Genomic DNA, 25,637 nt, shown 5'->3' on the forward strand with positions numbered 1-25,637 from the left:
TCGTCTGTTAAGCAAAAGGTTGGAGGTTCGAGCCCTCCCGGGAGCAGTGCGTCGCTTTTTTTCTTTGCGCTGATAGCTTTGGAGAAACGTTCTGACAGTGGTGAGAGTCGAGCGTGGTTGGGTCCGTGGTGCAATGGCTAGCGCGATCGGCTGTTAACCCACAGGTTGGAGGTTCGAGCCCTCATATGAACGGTTTGTCGATTTTTTTCTTTGCGCTGATACCTTTGAAAAAAATGGTCTGATGGTTGTGAGAGTGGAGCACGACTACCTCCGTGACGCAATTGGCTAGCGTGTTCGGCTGTTAACAAAAAGCCTGGAGGTTCGTGCCCTCCCGAGAGCGGTGTGTCTCTTTTTTTTTTGCGCTGATAGCTTTGGAGAAATGTTCTGACGGTGGTGAGATTGGAGCACGACTGTTTCCGTGGCGCAATCTGCAAGTGCGTCGGCTGTTAAGCAGAAGGTTGAAGGTTCTAGCCCTCCCAGGAGCGGCGTTTCGCTTTTTTCTTTGCGCTGACAGCTATGAAGAAATGTTCCGACAGTGTTGAGAGTGGAGCACGACTGTCTCCGTGGCGCAATCTGCTAGCGCGATCGGCTGTTAACCAAAAGGTTGGAGGTTCGAGCCCTCCCATGAGCGGTGTGTCGCATTTTTTTCTTTGCACTGATATTTTTGGAGAAGTGTTCTGATGGTGGTCAGAGTGGAGCACGACTACCTCCGGGACGCAATTGGCTAACGTGTTCGGCTGTTAATCAAAAGGTCGGAGGTTCGAGCCTCCCGAGAGTGGTGTGTTTATTATTTTTTCTTTGCGCTGATAGCTTTGGAAAAATGTTGTGACGGTGGTGAGAGTTGAGCACGCCCGAATCCGTGGCGCAATCTGCTAGTGCGTCGGCTGTTAAGCAAAAGGTTGGAGGTTCGAGCCCTCCCAAGAGCGGTGTGTCTCTTTTTTTTTCTTTGCGCTGATAACTTTGGAGAAATGTTCTGACGGTGGAGAGAGTGGAGCGCGACTGTTTCCGTGGCAGAATCGGCTAGCGCGATGAACTGTTAACCAAAAGTTTGGAGGTTCGAGCCCTCCCGGGAGCAGTGTGTCTTTTTTTTTTGCGCTGATAGCTTTGAAGAAATGTTCTGACGGTGGTGAGAGTGGAGCACGACTGTATCCGTAGCGCAATGTGCTAGTGCGTCGGCTGTTAAGCAAAAGGTTGGAGGTTCGAGCCCTCCCGGGAGCATTGTGTCGCTTTTTTTCTTTGCGCTGATAGCTTTGGAGAAATGTTCTGATGGTGGTGACAGTGGAGCGCGGATGGGTCCGTGGTGCAATGGCTAGCGCGATCGGCTGTTAACCAGAAAGTTGGAGGTTCGAGCCCTCCCATGAGCGGTGTGTCGCTTTTTTTCTTTGCACTGATATCTTTCGAGAAGTGTTCTGACCGTGGTGAGAGTGGAGCACTACTGTTTCCGTGGCGTAATTGGCTAGCGCGTTGGGCTGTTAACCGAAAGGTTGGAGGTTCGAACCCTCCCAAGAGCAGTGTGTCTCTTTTTTCTTTGCGCTGATACCTTAGGAAAAATGTTCTGATGGTGGTGAGAGTAGAGCACGACTATCTCCGTGACGCACTTGGCTAGCGCGTTCGGCTGTTAACAAAAAGGTTGGAGGTTCGAGCCTCCCGAGAGTGGTGTGTTTCTTATTTTTTCTTTGCGCTGATAGCTTTGGAAAAATGTTGTGACGGTGGTGAGAGTTGAGCACGACCGAATCCGTGGCGCAATCTGCTAGTGCGTCGGCTGTTAAGCAAAAGGTTGGAGGATTGAGCCCTCCCAAGAGCGGTGTGTCTCTTTTTTTTTGCGCTGATAGATTTGGAGAAATGTTCTGACGGTGGTGAGAGTGGAGCACGACTGTCTCCGTGGCGCAATCTGCTAGTGCGTCGGCTGTTAAGCAAAAGGTTGGAGGTTCGAGCCCTCCCGGGAGCAGTGTATCGCTTTTTTTCTTTGCGCTGATAGCTTTGGAGAAGTGTTCTGACCGTGGTGATAGTGGAGCATGACTGTCTTCGTGGCGCAATCGGCTTGCGTGTTGGGCTGTTAACCAAAAGGTTGGAGGTTCCACCCCTCCCGAGAGCGGTGTGTCTCTTTTTTTTGCACTGATACCTTTGGAAAAATGTTCTGATGGTGGTGAGAGTGGTGCACGACTACCTCCGTGACGCAATTGGCTAGCGCGTTCGGCTGTAACCAAAAGGTTGAAGGTTCGAGCCCTCCCGAGAGCGGTGTGTCTCTTTTTTTTTCTTTGCGCTGATAGCTTTGGAGAAATGTTCTGACGGTGGCGAGAGTGGAGCACGACTGTTTCCGTGGCAGAATCGGCTAGCGCGATCAACTGTTAACCAGAAGGTTGGAGGTTCGAGCCCTCCCGAGAGCGGTGTGTCTCTTTTTTTTCGTTGCGCTGATAGCTTTGGAGAAATGTTCTGACGGTGGTGAGAGTGGAGCACGACTGTCTCCGTGGCGCAATCGTCAAGTGCGTCGGCTGTTAAGCAAAAGGTTGGAGTTTCGAGCCCTCCCGGGAGCAGTGTGTCCCTTTTTTTGCGCTGATAGCTTTGAAGGTGGTAAGAGTGGGGCGCGGTTGGGTCCGTGGAGCAATGGCTAGCGCGTTCAGCTGTTAACCAAAAGGTTGGAGGTTCGAGCCCTCCCGAGAGCGGTGCGTCTCTTTTACTTTGCGCTGACAGCTGTGGAGAAATGTTCTGACGGTCGTGAGAGTGGAGCACGACTGTCTCCGTGGCGCAATCATTTAGTGCGTCAGCTGTTAAGCAAAAGGTTGGAGGTTCGAGCCCTCCCAGGAGCAGTGTGTCTCTTTTTTTTCTTTGCGCTGATAGCTTTCGAAGAATGTTCTGACGGTAGTGAGAGTGGAGCATGACTGTTTCCGCGGTGTACTGGCTAGCGCGATCGGCTGTTAACCAAAAGGTTGGAGGCTCGAGCCCTCCCATAAGTGGTGTGTCGCTTTTTTTTCTTTGCACTGATATCTTTGGAGAAGTGTTCTGACCGAAGTGAGAGCGGAGCACGACTGTCTCCATGGCGCAATTGGCTAGCGCGTTGGGCTGTTAACCAAAAGGTTGGAGGTTCGAACCCTCCCATGAGCGGTGTGTCTCTTTTTTTCTTTGCGCTGATACCTTTAGAAAAATGTTCTGATGGTGATGAGAGTGGAGCACGACTACCTCAAGACGCAATTGGCTAGCGCGTTCGGCTGTTAACCAAATGGTTGGAGGTTCGAGCCCTCCCGAGAGCGGTGTGTCTCTTTTTTATCTTTGCGCTGATAGCTTTGGAGAAATGTTCTGACGGTGGTGAGCGTGGAGCATGACTGTCTCCAGGGCGCAATCTGCTAGTGCGTCGGCTGTTAAGCAAAAGGTTGGAGGTTCGAGCCCTCCCGGGAGCAGTGTGTCGCTTTTTTTCTTTGCGCTGATATCTTAGGAGAAGTGTTCTGACCGTGGTGAGTGTGGAGCACGACTGCCTCCATGACGCAATCGGCTAGCACGTTGGGCTGTTAACCAAAAGGTTGGAGGTTCGAACCCTCCCATGAGCGGTGTGTCTCTTTTTTTCTTTGCGCTGATACCTTTAGAAAAATGTTCTGACGGTGGTGAGAGTGGAGCATGACTGTCTCCGTGGCGCAATCTGCTAGTGCGTCGTCTGTTAAGCAAAAGGTTGGAGGTTCGAGCCCTCCCGGGAGCAGTGTGTCGCTTTTTTTCTTTGCGCTGATAGCTTTGGAGAAACGTTCTGAAGGTGGTGAGAGTGGAGCGTGGTTGGGTCCGTGGTGCAATGGCTAGCGCGATCGGCTGTTAACTCACAGGTTGGAGGTTCGAGCCCTCATATGAACGGTTTGTCGATTTTTTTCTTTGCGCTGATACCTTTGAAAAAAATGGTCTGATGGTTGCGAGAGTGGAGCACGACTACCTCCGTGACGCAATTGGCTAGCGTGTTCGGCTGTTAACAAAAAGCCTGGAGGTTCGTGCCCTCCCGAGAGCGGTGTGTCTCTTTTTTTCTTTGCGCTGATAGCTTTGGAGAAATGTTCTGACGGTGGTGAGTTTGGAGGACGACTGTTTCCGTGGCGCAATCTGCAAGTGCGTCGGCTGTTAAGCAGAAGGTTGAAGGTTCTAGCCCTCCCAGGAGCGGCGTTTCGCTTTTTTCTTTGCGCTGACAGCTATGAAGAAATGTTCCGACAGTGTTGAGAGTGGAGCACGACTGTCTCCGTGGCGCAATCTGCTAGCGCGATCGGCTGTTAACCAAAAGGTTGGAGGTTCGAGCCCTCCCATGAGCGGTGTGTCGCATTTTTTTCTTTGCACTGATATTTTTGGAGAAGTGTTCTGATGGTGGTCAGAGTGGAGCACGACTACATCCGGGACGCAATTGGCTAACGTGTTCGGCTGTTAACCAAAAGGTCGGAGGTTAGAGCCTCCCGAGAGTGGTGTGTTTATTATTTTTTCTTTGCGCTGATAGCTTTGGAAAAATGTTGTGACGGTGGTGAGAGTTGAGCACGCCCGAATCCGTGGCGCAATCTGCTAGTGCGTCGGCTGTTAAGCAAAAGGTTGGAGGTTCGAGCCCTCCCAAGAGCGGTGTGTCTCTTTTTTTTTCTTTGCGCTGATAACTTTGGAGAAATGTTCTGACGGTGAAGAGAGTGGAGCGCGACTGTTTCCGTAGCAGAATCGGCTAGCGCGATGAACTGTTAACCAAAAGTTTGGAGGTTCGAGCCCTCCCGGGAGCAGTGTGTCTCTTTTTTTGCGCTGATAGCTTTGAAGAAATGTTCTGACGGTGGTGAGAGTGGAGCACGACTGTATCCGTAGCGCAATGTGCTAGTGCGTCGGCTGTTAAGCAAAAGGTTGGAGGTTCGAGCCCTCCCGGGAGCATTGTGTCGCTTTTTTTCTTTGCGCTGATAGCTTTGGAGAAACGTTCTGATGGTGGTGACAGTGGAGCGCGGATGGGTCCGTGGTGCAATGGCTAGCGCGATCGGCTGTTAACCAGAAAGTTGGAGGTTCGAGCCCTCTCATGAGCGGTGTGTCGCTTTTTTTCTTTGCACTGATACCTTAGGAAAAATGTTCTGATGGTGGTGAGAGTAGAGCACGACTACCTCCGTGACGCACTTGGCTAGCGCGTTCGGTTTAACAAAAAGGTTGGAGGTTCGAAACCTCCCATGAGCGGTGTGCCCCTTTTTTTCTTTGCTCTGATACCTTTGAAAATGTTCTGATGGTGGTGAGAATGGAGCACGACTACCTTCGTAACGCAATTAACTAGCGCGATCGGCTGTTAACCAAAAGGTTGGAGGTTCGAGCCCTCCCGAGAGCGGTGTGTCTCTTTTTTTTCTTCGCGCTGATAGTTTTGGAGAAATGTTCTGACAGTGGTGAGAGTGGAGCAAGACTGTTTCTGTGGCAGAATCGGCTAGCACGATCAACTGTTAACCAAAAGGTTGGACGTTCGAGCCCTCCCGAGAGCGGTGTCTCTTTTTTCTTTGCGCTGATATCTTTGGAGAAGTGTTCTGACCGTGGTGAGTGTGGAGCACGACTGCCTCCATGACGCAATCGGCTAGCACGTTGGGCTGTTAACCAAAAGGTTGGAGGTTCGAACCCTCCCATGAGCGGTGTGTCTCTTTTTTTCTTTGCGCTGATACCTTTAGAAAAATGTTCTGACGGTGGTCAGAGTGGAGCACGACTACCTCCGGGACGCAATTGGCTAACGTGTTCGGCTGTTAACCAAAAGGTCGGAGGTTCGAGCCTCCCGAGAGTGGTGTGTTTATTATTTTTTCTTTGCGCTGATAGCTTTGGAAAAATGTTGTGACGGTGGTGAGAGTTGAGCACGCCCGAATCCGTGGCGCAATCTGCTAGTGCGTCGGCTGTTAAGCAAAAGGTTGGAGGTTCGAGCCCTCCCAAGAGCGGTGTGTCTCTTTTTTTTTCTTTGCGCTGATAACTTTGGAGAAATGTTCTGACGGTGAAGAGAGTGGAGCGCGACTGTTTCCGTGGCAGAATCGGCTATCGCGATGAACTGTTAACCAAAAGTTTGGAGGTTCGAGCCCTCCCGGGAGCAGTGTGTCTCTTTTTTTGCGCTGATAGCTTCGAAGAAATGTTCTGACGGTGGTGAGAGTCGAGCACGACTGTATCCGTAGCGCAATGTGCTAGTGCGTCGGCTGTTAAGCAAAAGGTTGGAGGTTCGAGCCCTCCCGGGAGCATTGTGTCGCTTTTTTTCTTTGCGCTGATAGCTTTGGAGAAACGTTCTGACCGTGGTGAGAGTGGAGCACTACTGTTTCCGTGGCGTAATTGGCTAGCGCGTTGGGCTGTTAACCGAAAGGTTGGAGGTTCGAACCCTCCCAAGAGCGGTGTGTCTCTTTTTTCTTTGCGCTGATACCTTAGGAAAAATGTTCTGATGGTGGTGAGAGTAGAGCACGACTACCTCCGTGATGCACTTGGCTAGCGCGTTCGGCTGTTAACAAAAAGGTTGGAGGTTCGAGCCCCCCGAGAGTGGTGTGTTTCTTATTTTTTCTTTGCGCTGATAGCTTTGGAAAAATGTTGTGACGGTGGTGAGAGTTGAGCACGACCGAATCCGTGGCGCAATCTGCTAGTGCGTCGGCTGTTAAGCAAAAGGTTGGAGGTTCGAGCCCTCCCAAGAGCGGTGTGTCTCTTTTTTTTCTTTGCGCTGATAGCTTTGAAGAAATGTTCTGACGGTGGTGAGAGTGGAGCACGACTGTCTCCGTGGCGCAATCTGTTAGTGCATCGGCTGTTAAGCAAAAGGTTGGAGGAATTCGAGCCCTCCCGGGAGCAGTGTGTCTCTTTTTTTTCTTTGCGCTGACAGCTATGGAGAAATGTTCCGACAGTAGTGAGAGTGGAGCACGACTGTCTCCGTGGCGCAATTGGCTAGCGTGTTCAGCTGTTAGCCAAAAGGTTGGAGGTTCGAGCCCTCCCGAGAGGGGTGTGTCTTTTTTTTCTTTGCACTGATATCTTTGGAGAAGTGTTGTGACCGTGGTGAGAGTGGAGCACGACTTCCTCCGTGACGCAAGTGGCTAGCGCGTTCTGCTGTTAACCAAAAGGTTGGAGGTTCGAACCCTCCCGAGAGCGGTGTGTCTCTTTTTTTTTCTTTGCGCTGATAGCTTTGGAGAAATGTTCTGACGGTGGTGAGAGAGGAGCACGACTGTTTCCGTGGCAGAATCGTCTAGCGCGATCAACTGTTAACTGAAAGTTTGGAGGTTCAAGCCGTCCCGGGAGCAGTGTGTCTTTTTATCTTTGCGCTGATAGCTTTGGAGAAATATTCTGGCGGTGGTGAGAGTAGAGCACGACAATCTCCTTGGCGCAATTGACTAGCGCGTTCAGCTGTTAACCAAAAGTTTGGAGGTTCGAGCCCTCCCGAGAGCGGTGTGTCTCTTTTTTCTTTGCGCTGACAGCTGTGGAGAAATGTTCTGACGGTGGTGAGAGTAAAGCACGACTGTCTACGTGGCGCATTTGGCTAGCGCGATCGGCTGTTTACCGAAAGTTTGGAGGTTGGAGCCCTCCCACCAGCAGCGTTTCGCTTTTTTCTTTGCGCTGACAGCTATGGAGAAATGTTCCGACAGTGGTAAGAGTGGAGCACGACTGTCTCTGTGGCGCAATCTGCTAGTGCGATCGGCTGTTTACCGGAAGTTTGGAGGTTGGAGCCCTCGGAGGAGCGGCGTCTTGCTTTTTTCTTTGCGCTGACAGGTATGGAGAAATGTTCCGACAGTGGTGAGAGTGGAGCACGACTGTCTTCGTGGCGCAATCTGTTAGTGCGTCGGCTGTTAACCAAAAGGTTGGAGGTTCGAGCCCTCCCGGGAGCAGTGTGTCTCTTTTTTTTTCTTTGCGCTGACAGCTATGGAGAAATGTTCCGACAGTGGTGAGAGTTGAGCACGACTGTCTCCGTGGCGCAATCAGCTGGTGCGTCGGCTGTTAACCAAAAGGTTGGAGGTTCGAGCCCTCCTATGAGCGGTGTGTCGCTTTTTTTTGCACTGATATCTTTGGAGAAGTGTTCTGACCGTGGTGAGTGTGGAGCACGACTGTCTCCATGGCGCAATTGGCTAGCACGTTGGGCAGTTAACCAAAAGGTTGGAGGTTCGAACCCTCCCATGAGCGGTGTGTCTCTTTTTTTCTTTGCGATGATACCTTTAGAAAAATGTTCTGATGGTGGTGAGAGTGGAGCACGACTACCGCCATGACGCCATTGGCTAGCGCGTTCGGCTGTTAACCAAAAGGTTGGAGGTTCGAGCTCTCCCGAGAGCAGTGTGTCTCTTTTTTTTCTTTGCGCTGATAGCTTTGGAGAAATGTTCTTACGGTGGTTAGAGTGGAGCACGACTGTCTCCGTGGCGCAATCTGTTATAGCGTCGGCTGTTAAGCAAAAGGTTGGAGGATTGAGCCCTCCCAAGAGCGGTGTGTCTCTTTTTTTTTCTTTGCGCTGATAGCTTTGGAGAAATGTTCTGACGGTGGTGAGAGTGGAGCACGACTACCTCCGTGTAGCAATTGGCTAGCGCGTTCGGCTGTTAACCAAAAGGTTGGAGGTTCGAGCCCTCCCGAGAGCAGTGTGTCTCTTTTTTTTCTTTGCGCTGATAGCTTTGGAGAAATGTTCTGACGGTGGTGAGAGTAAAGCACGACTGTTTCCGTGGCAGAATCGGCTAGCGCGATCAACTCTAACCAAAAGGTTGGAGTTTCGAGCCCTCGCGAGAGCATTGTGTATTTTTTTCTTTGGGCTGATAGCTTTGGAGAATTGTTCTGATGGTGGTGAGAGTGGAGCATGACTGTCTCCGTGGCACAATCTGCTAGTTCGTCGGCTGTTAAGCAAAAGCTTGGAGGTTCGACACTCCCGGGAGCAGTGTGTCGCTTTTTTTTCTTTGCGCTGATGGCTTTGTAGAAATGTTCTGACGGTGGTGAGAGTGGAGCACGACTGTTTCCGTGGCAGAATCGGCTAGCGCGTTCAACTGTTAACCAAAAGGTTGGAGGTTCGAGCTCTCCCGAGAGCGGTGTGTCTCTTTTTTTCTTTGCGCTGATAGCTTTCGAGAAATGTTCTGACGGTGGTGAGAGAGGAGCACGACTGTTTCCGTGGCAGAATCGGCTAGCGCGACCAACTGTTAACTGAAAGTTTGGAGGTTCAAGCCGTCCCGGGAGCAGTGTGTCGCTTTTTATCTTTGCGCTGATAGCTTTTGAGAAATGTTCTGGCGGTGGTGAGAGTAGAGCACGACAATCTCTTTGGCGGGACTGGCTAGCGCGTTCAGCTGTTAACCAAAAGGTTGGAGGTTCGAGCCCTCCTATGAGCGGTGTGTCGCTTTTTTTTGCACTGATATCTTTGGAGAAGTGTTCTGACGGTAGGGAGAGTGGAGCAAGACTGTTTCCGTGGCAGAATCGGCTAGCGCGTTCAACTGATAACCAAAAGTTTGGAGGTTCGAGCCCTCCCTTGAGCGGTGTGTCTCTTTTTTTCTTTACACTGATACCTTTGAAAAATGTTCTGATGGTGATGAGAGAGAAGCACGACTACCTCCGTGACGCAATTGGCTAGCGTGTTCAGCTGTTAACCAAAAGGTTGGAGGTTCGAGCCCTCCCGAGAGTGGTGTGTCTCTTTTTTTTTCTTTACGCTGATAGCTTCGGAAATATGTTGTGACAGTGGTGAGAGTGGAGCACGACCGTCTCCGTGGCGCAATCTGCTAGTGCGTCGGCTGTTAAGCAAAAGGTTGGAGGTTCGAGCCCTCCCAAGAGCGGTGTGTCTCTTTTTTTTCTTTGCGCTGATAACTTTGGAGAAATGTTCTGACGGTGGAGAGAGCGGAGCGCGACTGTTTCCGTGGCAGAATCGGCTAGCGCGAACAACTGTTAACCAAAAGGTTGGTGGTTCGAGCCCTCCCGGGAGCAGTGTGTCTCTTTTTTTCTTTGCGCTGATAGCTTTGAAGAAATGTTCGGACGGTGGTGAGAGTGGAGCACGACTGTCTCCGTGGCGCAATGTGCTAGTGCGTCGTCTGTTAAGCAAAAAATTGGAGGTTTGAGCCCTCCCGGGAGCAGTGTTTCGTTTTTTTTTTTTGCGCTGATAGCTTTGGAGAAACGTTCTGACGGTGGTGAGAGTGGAGCGCGGTTGGGTCCGTGGTGCGATGGCTAGCGCGATCGGCTGTTAACCAAAAAGCTGGAGGTTCGAGCCCTCCCATTAGCGGTGTGTCGCTTTTTTTCTTTGCACTGATATCTTTGGAGAAGTGTTCTGACCGTGGTGAGAGTAGAGCACGACTACCTCCGTTACGCACTTGGCTAGCGCGTTCGGCTGTTAACCGGAAGGTTAGAGGTTCGAGCCCTCCCATAAGCAGTAAGTCGCTTTTTTTCTTCGCACTGATATCTTTGGAGAAGTGTACTGACCGTGGTGAGAGCGGAGCACGACTTTCTCCGTGGCGCAATTGGCTAGTGCGTTGGGCTGTTAACTAAAAGGTTGGAGGTTCGAACCCTCCCATGAGCGATGTGTCTCTCTTTTTCTTTGCGCTGATACCTCTAGAAAAATGTTCGTATGGTGGTGAGAGTGGAGCACGACTACCTCCATGAAGCAATTGGCTAGCGCGTTCGGCTGTTAACCAAAAGGTTGGAGGTTCGAGCTCTCCCGAGAGCGGTGTGTCTCTTTTTTTTCTTTGCGCTGATAGCTTTGGAGAAATGTTCTTACGGTGGTGAGAGTGGAGCACGACTGTCTCCGTGGCGCAATCTGCTAGTGCGTCGGCTGTTAAGCAAAAGGTTGGAGGTTCGAGCCCTCCCGGGAGCAGTGTGTCGCTTTTTATTTGCGCTGATAGCTTTGGAGAAACGTTCTGACAGTGGTGAGAGTAGAGCGCGGTTGGGTCCGTGGTGCAATGGCTAGCGCGATCGGCTGTTAACGAAAAGGTTGGAGGTTCGAGCCCTCCCATGAGCGGTGTGTCGCTTTTTTCTTTGCGCTTACAGCTATAGAGGAATGTTCCGGCAGTGGTGAGAGTGGAGCACGACTGTCTCCTTGGCGCAATCTGCTAGTGCGTTGGCTATTAAGCAAAAGGTTGGAGGTTCGAGCCCTCCCGGGAGCAGTGTATCGCTTTTTTTCTTTGCGCTGATAGCTTTGGAGAAGTGTTCTGACCGTGGTGAGAGTGGAGCATGACTGTCTTTGTGGCGCAATCGGCTTGCGTGTTGGGCTGCTAACCAAAAGGTTGGAGGTTCCACCCCTCCCGAAAGCGGTGTGTCTTTTTTTGTTTGTGCTGATACCTTTGGAAAAATGTTCTGATGATGGTGAGAGCGGAGCACGACTGTCTCCGTGGCGCAATTGGCTAGCGCGTTGGGCTGTTAACTAAAAGGTTGGAGGTTCGAACCCTCCCATGAGCGGTGTGTCTCCTTTTTTCTTTGCACTGATACCTTTAGAAAAATGTTCGTATGGTGGTGAGAGTGGAGCACGACTACCTCCGTGACTCAATTGGCTAGCGCGTTCGGCAGTTAACCAAAAAGTTGGAGGTTCGAGCCCTCCCGAGAGCTGTGTGTCTCTTTTTTTTGCTCTGATAGCTTTGGAGAAATGTTCTGACGGTGGTGAGAGTGAAGCACGACTATCTCCTTGGCGCAATTGGCTAGCGCGTTCAGCTGTTAACCAAAAGGTTTGAGGTTCGAGTCCTTCCGAGAGAGTTGTGTCTCTTTTTCTTTGCGCTGACAGCTGTGGAGAAATGTTCTGACGGTGGTGAGAGTAGAGCACGACTGTCTACTTGGCGCATTTGGCTAGCGCGATCAGCTGTTTACCGCAAGGTTGGAGTTTCGAGCCCTCACGGGAGCGGCGTTTTGCTTTTTTCTTTGCGCTGACAGCTATGGAGAAATGTTCCGACAGTGGTGAGAGTGGAGCACGACTGTCTCCGTGGCGCAATTGGCTAGCGTGTTCAGTGGTTAACCAAAAAGTTGGAGGTCCGAGCCCTTCCCAGAGCGGTGTGTCTTTTTTTCTTTGCGCTGATAGCTTTGGAGAATTGTTCTGACAGTGGTGAGAGTAGAGCACTACTATTTCCTTGGCGCAATTGGCTAGCGCGATCGGCTGTTAACCAAAAGGTTGGAGGTTCGAGCCCTTCCATGAGCGGTGTGTCGCTTTTTTTTCTTTGCACTCATATCTTTGGAGAAGTGTTCTGACCGTGTTGAGAGTGGAGCACGACTGTCTCTGTGGCGCAATTGGCTAGCACTGTTAAACAAAAGGTTGGAGGTTCGAACCCTCCCTTGAGCGGTGTGTCTCTTTTTTTCTTTACACTGATACCTTTGAAAAATGTTCTGATGGTGATGAGAGTGAAGCACGACTACCTCCGGGACGCAATTGGCTAGCGTGTTCAGCTGGTAACCAAAAGGTTGGAGGTTCGAGCTCTCCCGAGAGTGGTGTGTCTTTTTTTTTCTTTGCGCTAATAGCTTTGCAAAATGTTGTGACAGTGGTGAGAGTGGAGCACGACCGTCTCTGTGGCGCAATCTCCTAGTGCGTCGGCTGTTAAGCAAAAGGTTGGAGGTTCGAGCCCTCCCAAGAGCGGTGTGTCTCTTTTTTCTTTGTGCTGATAACTTTGAAGAAATGTTCTGACGGTAGAGAGAGTGGAGCGCGACTGTTTCCGTGGCAGAATCGGCTAGCGCGATCAACTGTTAACCAAAAGGTTGGTGGTTCGAGCCCTCCCGGGAGCAGTGTGTCTTTTTTTTCTTTGCGCTGATAGCTTTGAAGAAATGTTCGGACGGTGGTGAGAGTGGAGCACGACTGTCTCCGTGGCGCAATGTGCTAGTGCGTCGGCTGTTAAGCAAAAGTTTGGAGGTTTGAGCCCTCCCGGGAGCTGTGTGTCGCTTTTTTTCTTTGCGCTGATAGCTTTGGAGAAACGTTCTGACGCTGGTGAGAGTGGAGCGCGGTTGGGTCAGTGGTGCAATGGCTAGCGCGATCGGCTGTTAACCAAAAACTGGAGCTTCGAGCCCTCCCATTAGCGGTGTGTCGCTTTTTTTCTTTGCACTGATATCTTTGGAGAATTGTTCTGACCGTGGTGAGAGCGGAGCACGACTGTCTCCGTGGCGCAATTGGCTAGCGCGTTGGGCTGTTAACCAAAAGTTTGGAGGTTCGAACCCTCCCATGAGCGGTGTGTCTCTTTTTCTCTTTGCGCTGATACCTTTAGAAAAATGTTCGTATGGTGGTGAGAGTGGAGCACGACTACCTCCGTGACGCACTTGGCTAGCGCGTTCGGCTGTTAACCAGAAGGTTGGAGGTTCGAGCTCTCCCGAGAGCGATGTGTCTCTTTCTTTTTCTTTGCGCTGATAGCTTTGGAGAAATGTTCTGATGGTGGTGAGAGTGCAGCACGACAGTCTTCGTGGCGCTATCTGTTAGTGCGTTGGCTGTTAAGCAAAAGTTGGAGGAATTCGAGCCCTCCCGGGAGCAGTGTGTCTCTTTTTTTTCTTTGCGCTGATAGCTTTGAAGAAATGTTCGGACGGTGGTGAGAGTGGAGCATGACTGTCTCCATGGCGCATTGTGCTAGTGCTTCGGCTGTTAAGCAAAAGGTTGGAGGTTTGAGCCCTCCCGGGAGCAGTGTGTCTCTTTTTTTCTTTGCGCTGATACCTTTGGAAAAATGTTCTGATGGTGGTGAGAGTAGAGCACGACTACCTCCGTTACGCACTTGGCTAGCGCGTTCGGCTGTTAACCAGAAGGTTGGAGGTTCGAGCCCTCCCATAAGCAGTGTGTCGCTTTTTTTTCTTTGCACTGATATCTTTGGAGAAGTGTTCTGACCGTGGTGAGAGCGGAGCACGACTGTCTCCTTGGCGCAATTGGCTAGCGCGTAGGGCTGTTAAAAAACAGGTTGGAGGTTCGAACCCTCCCATGAGCGGTGTGTCTTTTTTTCTTTGCGCTGATACCTTTAGAAAAATGTTCGTATGGTGGTGAGAGTGGAGCACGACTACCTCCGTGATGCAATTGGCTAGCGCGTTCGGCTGTTAACCAAAAGGTTGGAGGTTCGAGCCCTCCCGAGAGCGGTGTGTCTCTTTTTTTTCTTTGCGCTGATAGCTTTGGAAAAATGTTCTGACGGTGGTGAGAGTGGAGCATGACTATCTCATTGGCGCAATTGGCTAGCGCGTTCAGCTGTTAACCAAAAGGTTGGAGGTTCGAGCCCCCCCCATGAGCGGTGTGTCGTTTTTTTGCATTGATATCTTTGGAGAAGTGTTCTGACCGTGGTGAGAGCGCAGCACGACTGTCTCCGTGGCGCAATTGGCTAGCGCGTTGGGCTGTTTACCAAAAGGTTGGATATTCGAACCGTCCCATGAGGGGTGTGTCTCTTTTTTTTGCGCTGATACCTTTAGAAAAATGTTCGTATGGTGGTGAGAGTAAAGCAAGACTGTTTCCGTGGCAGAATCGGCTAGCGCATTCAACTGATAACCAAAAGTTTGGAGGTTCGAGCCCTCCCGAGAGCGGTGTGTCTCTTTTTTTCTTTGCGCTGATAGCTGTGGAAAAATGTTGTGACGGTGGTGAGAGTGGAGCACGACCGTCTCCGTGGCGCAATCTGCTAGTGCGTCGGCTGTTAAGCAAAAGGTTGGAGGTTGAAGCCCTCCCAAGAGCGGTGTGTCTCTTTTTTTTTCTTTGCGCTGATAACTTTGGAGGAATGTTCTGACGGTGGAGAGAGTGGAGCGCGACTGTTTCCGTGGCAGAATCGGCTAGCGCGTTAACTGTTAACCAAAAGGTTGGTGGTTCGAGCCCTCCCGGGAGCAGTGCGTCTCTTTTTTTTTGCGCTGATAGCTTTGAAGAAATGTTCGGACGGTGGTGAGAGTGGAGCACGACTGTCTCCGTGGCGCAATGTGCTAGTGCGTCGGCTGTTAAGCAAAAGGTTGGAGGTTTGAGCCCTCTCGGGAGCAGTGTGTCGCTTTTTTTCTTTGCGCTGATAGCTTTGGAGAAACGTTCTGACGGTGGTGAGAGTGGAGCGCGGTTGGGTCCGTGGTGCAATGGCTAGCGCGATCGGCTGTTAACCAAAAAGTTGGTGGTTCGAGCCCTCCCATTAGCGGTGTGTCGCTTTTTTTCTTTGCACTGATATTTTTGGAGAAGTGTTCTGACCGTGGTGAGAGTGGAGCACGACTGTTTCCGTGGCGTAATTGTCCAGTGCGTTGGGCTGTTAACCAAAAGGTTGGAGTTTCGAACCCTCCCATGAGCGGTGTGTCTTTTTTTCTTTGCGCTGATACCTTTAGAAAAATGTTCGTATGGTGGTGAGAGTGGAGCACGACTACCTCCGTGATGCAATTGGCTAGCGCGTTCGGCTGTTAACCAGAAGGTTGCAGGTTCGAGCTCTCCCGATTGCGGTGTGTCTCTTTCTTTTTCTTTGCGCTGATAGCTTCGGAGAAATGTTCTGACGGTGGTGAGAGTGCAGCACGACTGTCTCCGTGGCGCAATCTGTTAGTGCGTCGGTTGTTAAGCAAAAGTTGGAGGAATTCGAGCCCTCCCGGGAGCAGTGTGTTTCTTTTTTTTCTTTGCACTGACAGCTATGGAGAAATGTTCCGACAGTGGTGAGAGTGGAGGACGACCGTCTCTGTGGCGCAATCTGCTAGTGCGTCGGCTGTTAAGCAAAAGGTTGGAGGTTCAAGCCCTCCCAAGTGCGGTGTGTCTCTTTTTTTTCTTTGCGCTGATAACTTTGGACAAATGTTCTGACAGTGGAGAGAGTGGAGCGTGACTGTTTCCATGGCAGAATCGGCTAGCGCTGTTAACCAAAAGGTTGGTGGTTCGAGCCTGCCCGGGAGCAGTGTGTCGCTTTTTTTTCTTTGTACTGATATCTTTGGAGAAGTGTTCTGACCGTGGTGAGAGCGGAGCACGACTGTCTCCGTGGCGCAATTGGCTAGCGCGTTGGGCTGTTAACCAAAAGGTTGGAGGTTCGAACCCTCCCATGAGCGGTGTGTCTCCTTTTTTCTTTGCACTGATACCTTTAGAAAAATGTTCGTATGGTGGTGAGAGTGGAGCACGACTACCTCCGTGACTCAATTGGCTAGCGCGTTTGGCGGTTAACCAAAAAGTTGGAGGTTCGAGCCCTCCCGAGAGCGGTGTGTCTCTTTTTTTTGCGCTGATAGCTTTGGAGAAATGTTCTGACGGTGGTAAGAGTGAAGCACGACTATCTCCTTGGCGCAATTGGCTAGCGCGTTCAGCTGTTAACCAAAAGGTTTGAGGTTCGAGTCCTTCCGAGAGAGGTGTGTCTCTTTTTCTTTGCGCTGACAGCTGTGGAGAAATGTTCTGACGGTGGTGAGAGTAGAGCACGACTGTCTGCTTGGCGCATTTGGCTAGCGCGATCAGCTGTTTACCGCAAGGTTGGAGTTTCGAGCCCTCACGGGAGCGGCGTTTTGCTTTTTTCTTTGCGCTGACAGCTATGGAGAAATGTTCCGACAGTGGTGAGAGTGGAGCACGACTGTCTCGGTGGCGCAATTGGCTAGCGTGTTCAGTGGTTAACCAAAAAGTTGGAGGTTCGAGCCCTCCCCAGAGCGGTGTGTCTTTTTTTTCTTTGCGATGATAGCTTTGGAGAATTGTTCTGACAGTGGTGAGAGTAGAGCACTACTATTTCCTTGGCGCAATTGGCTAGCGCGATCAGCTGTTAACCAAAAGGTTGGAGGTTCGATCCCTCCCATGAGCGGTGTGTCGCTTTTTTTTCTTTGCACTGATATCTTTGGAGAAGTGTTCTGACCGTGGTGAGAGTGGAGCACGACTGTGTCCGTGGCGCAATTGGCTAGCGCTGTTAACCAAAAGGTTGGAGGTTCGAACCCTCCCTTGAGCGGTGTGTCTCTTTTTTTTTACACTGATACCTTTGAAAAATGTTCTGATGGCGATGAGAGTGAAGCACGACTACCTCCGGGACGCAATTGGCTAGCGTGTTCAGCTGTTAACCAAAAGGTTGAAGGTTCGAGCCCTCCCGAGAGTGGTGTGTCTCTTTTTTTTTCTTTGCGCTAATAGCTTTGGATAAATGTTGTGACAGTGGTGAGAGTGGAGCATGACCGTCTCCGTGGCGCAATCTGCTAGTGCGTCGGCTGTTAAGCAAAAGGTTGGAGGTTCGAGCCCTCCCAAGAGCGGTGTGTCTCTTTTTTTCTTTGTGCTGATAACTTTGAAGAAATGTTCTGACGGTGGAGAGAGTGGAGCGCGACTGTTTCCGTGGCAGAATCGGCTAGCGCGATGAACTGTTAACCAAAAGGTTGGTGGTTAGAGCCCTCCCGGGAGCAGTGTGTCTCTTTTTTTTCTTTGCGCTGATAGCTTTGAAGAAATATTCGGACGGTGGTGAGAGTGGAGCACGACTGTCTCCGTGGCGCAATGTGCTAGTGCGTCGGCTGTTAAGCAAAAGGTTGGAGGTTTGAGCCCTCCCGGGAGCAGTGTGTCGCTTTTTTTCTTTGCGCTGATAGCTTTGGAGAAACGTTCTGACGTTGGTGAGAGTGGAGCGCGGTTGGGTCAGTGGTGCAATGGCTAGCGCGATCGGCTGTTAACCAAAAAGCTGGAGCTTCGAACCCTCCCATGAGTGGTGTGTCTCTTTTTTTCTTTGCGCTGATACCTTTAGAAAAATGTTCGTATGGTGGTGAGAGTGGAGCACGACTACCTCCGTGACGCACTTGGCTAGCGCGTTCGGCTGTTAACCAGAAGGTTGGAGGTTCGAGCTCTCCCGAGAGCGGTGTGTCTCTTTCTTTTTCTTTGCGCTGATAGCTTTGGAGAAATGTTCTGATGGTGGTAAGAGTGGAGCACGACTGTCTTCGTGGCGCAATCTGTTAGTGCGTTGGCTGTTAAGCAAAAGTTGGAGGAATTCGAGCCCTCCCGGGAGCAGTGTGTCTCTTTTTTTTCTTTGCGCTGATAGCTTTGAAAAAGTGTTCGGACGGTGGTGAGAGTGGAGCATGACTGTCTCCATGGCGCAATGTGCTAGTGCTTCGGCTGTTAAGCAAAAGGTTGGAGGTTTGAGCCCTCGCGGAAGCAGTGTGTCTCTTTTTTCTTTGCGCTGATACCTTTGGAAAATGTTCTGATGGTGGTGAGAGTAGAGCACGACTACCTCCGTTACGCACTTGGCTAGCGCGTTCGGCTGTTAACCAGAAGGTTGGACGTTCGAGCCCTCCCATAAGCAGTGTGTCGCTTTATTTTCTTTGCACTGATATCTTTGGAGAAGTGTTCTGACCTTGGTGAGAGCGGAGCACGACTGTCTCCTTGGCGCAATTGGCTAGCGCGTAGGGCTGTTAAAAAACAGGTTGGAGGTTCGAGCCCTCCCGGGAGCAGTGTGTCTCTTTTTTTTCTTTGCGCTGATAGCTTTGAAGAAATGTTCGTATGGTGGTGAGAGTGGAGCACGACTACCTCCGTGATGCAATTGGCTAGCGTGTTCGGCTGTTAGCCAAAAGGCTGGAGGTTCGTGCCCTCCCGAGAGCGGTGTGTCTCTTTTTTTTCTTTGCGCTGATAGCTTTGAAGAAATGTTCTGACGATGGTGAGAGTGGAGCACGACTGTCTCCGTGGCGCAATCTGTTATTGCGTCAGCTGTTAAGCAAGAGGTTGGAAGTTCGAGCCCTCCCGGCAGCAGTGTGTCTCTTTTTTTTCATTTCGCTGATAGCTTTGGAGAAATGTTCTGACGGTGGTGAGAGTGGAGCATGACTGTTTCCGTGGCAGAATCGGCTAGCACGTTCAACTGTTAACCGAAAGGTTGGAGGTTCGAGCCCTCCCGAGAGCGGTGTGTCTCTTTTTTTTCTTTGCGCTGATAGCTTTGGAGAAATGTTCTGACGGTGGTGAGAGAGGAGCACGACTGTTTCCGTGGCAGAATCGGCTAGCGCGATCAACTGTTAACTGAAAGTTTGGAGGTTCAAGCCGTCCCGGGAGCAGTGTGTCGCTTTTTATCTTTGCGCTGATAGCTTTGGAGAAATGTTCTGGCGGTGGTGAAAGTAGAGCACGACAATCTCCTTGGCACAATTGGCTAGCGCGTTCAGCTGTCAACCAAAAGGTTGGAGGTTCGAGCCCTCCCGAGAGTGGTGTGTCTCTTTTTTCTTTCCTCTGACAGCTGTGGAGAAATGTTCTGACAGTGGTGAGAATACAGCCCGACTGTCTACGTGGCGCATTTGGCTAGTGCGGTCGGCTGTTTACCGAAAGTTTGGAGGTTGGAGCCCTCCCAGGAGCGGCGTTTTGCTTTTTTCTTTGCGCTGACAGGTATGGAGAAATGTTCCGACAGTGGTGAGAGTGGAGCACGACGGCCTTCGTGGCGCAATCCGCTAGTGCGTCGGCTGTTAAGCAAAAGGTTGGAGGTTCGAGCCCTCCCGGGAGCAGTGTGTCTCTTTTTTTTCTTTGGGCTGACAGCTATGGAGAAATGTTCCGACAGTGGTGAGAGTGGAGCACGACTGTCTCCGTGGCGCAATCTGCTAGTGCGTCGGCTGTTAACCTAATGGTTGGAGGTTCGAGCCCTCCTATGAGCGGTGTGTCGCTTTTTTTGCACTGATATCTTTGGAGAAGTGTTCTGACCGTGGTGAGTGTGGAGCACGACTACCTCCGTGACGCAATTGGCTAGCGCGTTCGGCTGTTAACCAAAAGGTTGGAGGTTCGAGCTCTCCCGAGAGCGGTGTGTCTCTTTTTTTTCTTTGCGCTGATAGCTTTGGAGAAAGGTTCTGACGGTGGTGAGAGTGGAGCACGACTGTCTCCGTGGAGCAATCTGTTAGTGCGTCGGCTGTTAAGCAAAAGGTTGGAGGAATTCGAGCCCTCCCGGGAGCAGTGTGTGTGTTTTTTTTCTTTGCGCTGACAGCTATGGAGAAATGTTCCGACAGTGGTGAGAGTGGAGCACGACTGTCTCCGTGGCGCAATTTGCTAGCGTGTTCAGCTGTTAACCGAAAGGTTGGAGGTTCGAGCCCGCCCGAGAGGGGTGTGTCTTTTTTTGTTTGCACTCATATCTTTGGAGAAGTGTTGTGACCGTGGTAAGAGTGGAGCACGACTTCCTCCGTGACGCAAGTGGCTAGCGCGTTCTGCTGTTAACCAAAAGGTTGGAGGTTCGAACCCTCCCGTGAGTGGTGTGTCTCTCTTTTTTTCTTTGCGCTTATAGCTTTGGAAAAATGTTGTGACGGTGGTGAGAGTGGAGCCCTAATGTCTCCGTGGCGCAATCTGCTAGTGCGTCGGCTGTTAAGCAAAAGGTTGGAGGATTGAGCCCTCCCGAGAGCGGTGTGTCTCTTTTTTTTCTTTGCGCTGATAGCTTAGGAGAAATGTTCTGACGGTGGTGAGAAAGGAGCACGACTGTTTCCGTGGCAGAATCGGCTAGCGCGATGAACTGTTAACTGAAAGGTTGGAGGTTCAAGCTGTCCCGGGAGCAGTGTGTCGCTTTTTATCTTTGCGCTGATAGCTTTGGAGAAATGTTCTGGCGGTGGTGAGAGTAGAGCACGACAATCTCCTTGGCGCAATTGGCTAGCGCGTTCAGCTGTTAACCAAAAGGTTGGAGGTTCGAGCCCTCCCGAGAGTGGTGTGTCTCTTTTTTCTTTGCGCTGACAGCTGTGGAGAAATGTTCTGACGGTGGTGAGAGTAAAGCACGACTGTCTACGTGGCGCATTTGGCTAGCGCGATCGGCTGTTTACCGAAAGTTTGGAGGTTGGAGCCCTCCCAGGAGCGGCGTTTCGGTTTTTTTTTTGCGCTGACAGCTATGGAGAAATGTTCCGACAGTGGTGAGAGTGGAGCACGACTGTCTCTGTGGCGCAACCTGCTAGTGCGATCGGCTGTTTATCGGAAGTTTGGCGGTTGGAGCCCTCCCAGGAGCGGCGTCTTGCTTTTTTCTTTGCGCTGACAGGTATGGAGAAATGTTCCGACAGTGGTGAGAGTGGAGCACGACTGTCTTCGTGGCGCAATCTGTTAGTGCGTTGGCTGTTAACCAAAAGGTTGGAGGTTCGAGCCCTCCTATGAGCAGTGTGTCGCTTTTTTTGCACTGATATCTTTGGAGAAGTGTTCTGACCGTGGTGAGTGTGGAGCACGACTGTCTCCATGGCGCAATTGGCTAGCACGTTGGGCTGTTAACCAAAAGGTTGGAGTTTCGAACCCTCCCATGAGCGGTGTGTCTCTTTTTTTCTTTGCGCTGATACCTTTAGAAAAATGTTCTGATGGTTTTGAGAGTGGAGCACGACTACCTCCGTGACGCAATTGGCTAGCACGTTCGGCTGTTAACCAAAAGGTTGGAGGTTCGAGCTCTCCCGAGAGCGGTGTGTCTCTTTTTTTTTGCGCTGATAGCTTTGGAGAAATGTTCTTACGGTGGTGAGAGTGGAGCACGACTGTCTCCGTGGCGCAATCTGTTAGTGCGTCGGCTGTTAAGCAAAAGGTTGGAGGATTGAGCCCTCCCAAGAGCGGTGTGTCTCTTTTTTTCTTTGCGCTGATAGCTTTGGAGAAATGTTCTGACGGTGGTGAGAGTGGAGCACGACTGTCTCCGTGGCGCAATCTGCTAGTGCGTCGGCTGTTAAGCAAAAGGTTGGAGGTTCGAGCCCTCCCGGGAGCAGTGTGTCGCTTTTTTATTTGCGCTGATAGCCTTGGAGAAACGTTCTGACAGTGGTGAGAGTAGAGCGCGGTTGGGTCCGTGGTGCAATGGCTAGCGCGATCGGCTGTTAACCAAAAGGTTGGAGGTTTGAGCCCTCCCATGAGCGGTGTGTCGCTTTTTTCTTTGCGCTTACAGCTATAGAGGAATGTTCCGGCAGTGGTGAGAGTGGAGCACGACTGTCTCCTTGGCGCAATCTGCTAGTGCGTTGGCTGTTAAGCAAAAGGTTGGAGGTTCGAGCCCTCCCTGGAGCAGTGTATCGCTTTTTTCTTTGCGCTGATATCTTTGGAGAAGTGTTCTGACCGTGGTGAGTGTGGAGCACGACTGTCTCCATGGCGCAATTGGCTAGCACGTTGGGCTGTTAACCAAAAGGTTGGAGGTTCAAACCCTCCCATGAGCAGTGTGTCTCTTTTTTCTTTGCGCTGATACCTTTAGAAAAATGTTCTGATGGTGGTGAGAGTGGAGCACGACTACCTCCGTGACGCAATTGGCTAGCGCGTTCGGCTGTTAACCAAAAGGTTGGAGGTTCGAGCTCTCCCGAGAGCGGTGTGTCTCTTTTTTTTCTTTGCGCTGATAGCTTTGGAGAAATGTTCTGACGGGGGTGAGAGTGGAGCACGACTGTCTCCGTGGAGCAATCTGTTAGTGCGTCGGCTGCTAAGCAAAAGGTTGGAGGAATTCGAGCCCTCCCGGGAGCAGTGTGTGTGTTTTTTTTTTCTTTGCGCTGACAGCTATGGAGAAATGTTCCGACAGTGGTGATAGTGGAGCACGACTGTCTCCGTGGCGCAATTGGCTAGCGTGTTCAGCTGTTAACCGAAAGGTTGGAGGTTCGAGCCCTCCCGGGAGCAGTGTATCGCTTTTTTTCTTTGCGCTGATAGCTTTGGAGAAGTGTTCTGACCGTGGTGAGAGTGGAGCATGACTGCCTTCGTGGCGCAATCTGTTAGTGCGTTGGCTGTTAAGCAAAAGTTGGAGGAATTCGAACCCTGCCGGGAGCAGTGTGTCTCTTTTTTTTCTTTGCGCTGATAGCTTTGAAGAAATGTTCGGACGGTGGTGAGAGTGGAGCATGACTGTCTCCATGGCGCAATGTGCTAGTGCTTCGGCTGTTAAGCAAAAGGTTGGAGGTTTGAGCCCTCCCGGGAGCACTGTGCCTCTTTTTTTCTTTGAGCTGATACCTTTGGAAAAATGTTCTGATGGTGGTGAGAGTAGAGCACGACTACCTCCATTACGCACATGGCTAGCGCGTTCGGCTGTTAACCAGAAGGTTGGAGGTTCGAGCCCTCCCATAAGCAGTGTGTCGCTTTTTTTTCTTTGCACTGATATCTTTGGAGAAGTGTTCTGACCGTGGTGAGAGTGGAGCACGACTGTCTCCTTGGCGCAATTGGCTAGCGCGTAGAGTGGTTAACCAACAGGTTGGAGGTTCGAGCCCTCCCAAAAGCGGTGTGTCTCTTTTTTTTCTTTGCGCTGATACCTTTAGAAAAATGTTCGTATGGTGGTGAGAGTGGAGCACGACTACCTCCGTGATGCAATTGGCTAGCGCGTTCGGCTGTTAACCAAAAGGTTGGAGGTTCGTGCCCTCCCGAGAGCGGTGTGTCTCTTTTTTTCTTTGCGCTGATAGCTTTGGAGAAATGTTCTGACGGTGGTGAGAGTGGAGCACGACTATCTCCTTGGCGCAATTAGCTAGCGCGTTCAGCTGTTAACCAAAAGGTTGGAGGTTCGAGCCCCCACATGAGCGGTGTGTCGTTTTTTTTGCATTGATATCTTTGGAGAAGTGTTCTGACCGTGGTGAGAGCGGAGCACGACTGTCTCCGTGGCGCAATTGGCTAGCGTGTTGGGCTGTTTACCAAAAGGTTGGAGGTTCGAACCGTCCCATGAGGGGTGTGTCTCTTTTTTTTGCGCTGATACCTTTAGAAAAATGTATGTATGGTGGTGAGAGTGGAGCAAGACTGTTTCCGTGGCAGAATCGGCTAGCGCATTCAACTGATAACCAAAAGTTTAGAGGTTCGAGCCCTCCCGAGACCGGTGTGTCTCTTTTTTTTTCTTTGCGCTGATAGCTTTGGAAAAATGTTGTGACGGTGGTGAGAGTGGAGCACGACCGTCTCCGTGGCGCAATCTGCTAGTGCGTCGGCTGTTAAGCAAAAGGTTGGAGGTTCAAGCCCTCCCTGGAGCAGTGTATCGCTTTTTTTCTTTGCGCTGATAGCTTTGGAGAAGTGTTCTGACCGTGGTGAGAGTGGAGCATGACTGTCTTCGTGGCGCAATCGGCTTGCGTGTTGGGCTGTTAACCAAAAGGTTGGAGGTTCCACCCCTCCCGAGAGCGGTGTGTCTCTTTTTTTCTTTGCGCTGATACCTTTGGAAAAATGTTCTGATGGTGGTGAGAGTGGAGCACGACTACCTCCGTGTAGCAATTGGCTTGCGCGTTCGGCTGTTAACCAAAAGGTTGGAGGTTCGAGCCCTCCCGAGAGCGGTGTGTCTCTTTTTTTTTGCGCTGATAGCTTTGAAGAACTGTTCTGACGGTGGTGAGAGTAAAGCACGACTGTTTCCGTGGCAGAATCGGCTAGCCCGATCAACTCTAACCAAAAGGTTGGAGTTTCGAGCCCTCCCGAGAGCGTTGTGTAATTTTTTTCTTTGGGCTGATAGCTTTGGAGAATTGTTCTGACGGTGGTGAGAGTGGAGCATGACTGTCTCTGTGGCACAATCTGCTAGTTCGTCGGCTGTTAAGCAAAAGCTTGGAGGTTCGAGCCCTCCCGAGAGTGGTGTGTCTCTTTTTTTTCTTTGCGCTGATAGCTTTGGAGAAATGTTCTGACGGTGGTGAGAGAGGAGCACGACTGTTTCCGTGGCAGAATCGGCTAGCGCGATCAACTGTTAACTGAAAGTTTGGAGGTTCAAGCCGTCCCGGGAGCAGTGTGTCGCTTTTTATCTTTGCGCTGATAGCTTTGGAGAAATGTTCTGGCGGTGGTGAGAGTAGAGCACGACAATCTCCTTGGCGCAATTGGCTAGCGCGTTCAGGTGTTAACCAAAAGGTTGGAGGTTCGAGCCCTCCCGAGAGTGGTGTGTCTCTTTTTTCTTTCCTCTGACAGCTGTGGAGAAATGTTCTGACGGTGGTGAGAGTACAGCCCGACTGTCTACGTGGCGCATTTGGCTAGCGCGATCGGCTGTTTACCGAAAGTTTGGAGGTTGGAGCCCTCACAGGAGCGGCGTTTCGCTTTTTTCTTTGCGCTGACAGCTATGGAGAAATGTTCCGACAGTGGTGAGAGTGGAGCACGACTGTCTTCGTGGCGCAATCTGCTAGTGCGTCGGCTATTAAGCAAAAGGTTGGAGGTTCGAGCCCTCCCGGGAGCAGTGTGTCTCTTTTTTTTTCTTTGCGCTGAGAGCTATAGAGAAATGTTCCGACAGTGGTGAGAGTGGAGCACGACTGTCTCCGTGGCGCAATCTGCTAGTGCGTCGGCTGTTAACCAAATGGATGGAGGTTCTAGCCCTCCTATGAGCGGTGTGTCGCTTTTTTTTTGCACTGATATCTTTGGAGAAGTGTTCTGACCGTGGTGAGTGTGGAGCACGACTGTCTCCATGGCGCAATTGGCTAGCACGTTGGGCTGTTAACCAAAAGGTTGGAGGTTCGAACCCTCCCATGAGCAGTGTGTCTCTTTTTTCTTTGCGCTGATACCTTTAGAAAAATGTTCTGATGGTGGTGAGAGTGGAGCACGACTGTCTTCGTGGCGCAATCTGTTAGTGCGTTGGCTGTTAAGCAAAAGTTGGAGGAATTCGAGCCCTCCCGGGAGCAGTGTCTCTTTTTTTTTCTTTGCGCTGATAGCTTTGAAGAAATGTTCGGACGGTGGTGAGAGTGGAGCATGACTGTCTCCATGGCGCAATATGCTAGTGCTTCGGCTGTTAAGCAAAAGGTTGGAGGTTTGAGCCCTCCCGGGAGCACTGTGTCTCTTTTTTTCTTTGCGCTGATACCTTTGGAAAAATGTTCTGATGGTGGTGAGAGTAGAGCTCGACTACCTCCGTTACGCACTTGGCTAGCGCTTTCGGCTGTTAACCAGAAGGTTGGAGGTTCGAGCCCTCCCATTAGCGGTGTGTCGCTTTTTTTCTTTGCACTGATATTTTTGGAGAAGTGTTCTGACCGTGGTGAGAGTGGAGCACGACTGTTTCCGTGGCGTATTTGTCCAGTGCGTTGGGCTGTTAACCAAAAGGTTGGAGTTTCGAACCCTCCCATGAGTGGTGTGTCTC

The 25,637-nt window shown here is 51.0% G+C and overlaps 1 non-coding gene across 1 annotated transcript; it reads left to right on the forward strand.

Annotated features, from left to right (window-relative positions):
* Positions 1 to 22,187: 22,187 nt before the first annotated feature.
* Positions 22,188 to 22,261, forward strand: TRNAN-GUU (transfer RNA asparagine (anticodon GUU)). Its single transcript has one exon. It is a non-coding gene; the product is annotated as a tRNA-Asn (tRNA).
* Positions 22,262 to 25,637: the final 3,376 nt, after the last annotated feature.

Source organism: Rhipicephalus microplus, unplaced genomic scaffold, assembly GCF_043290135.1.
Source record: "Rhipicephalus microplus isolate Deutch F79 unplaced genomic scaffold, USDA_Rmic scaffold_17, whole genome shotgun sequence".
In the NCBI taxonomy this organism is placed as follows: Eukaryota; Metazoa; Arthropoda; class Arachnida; order Ixodida; family Ixodidae; genus Rhipicephalus; species Rhipicephalus microplus.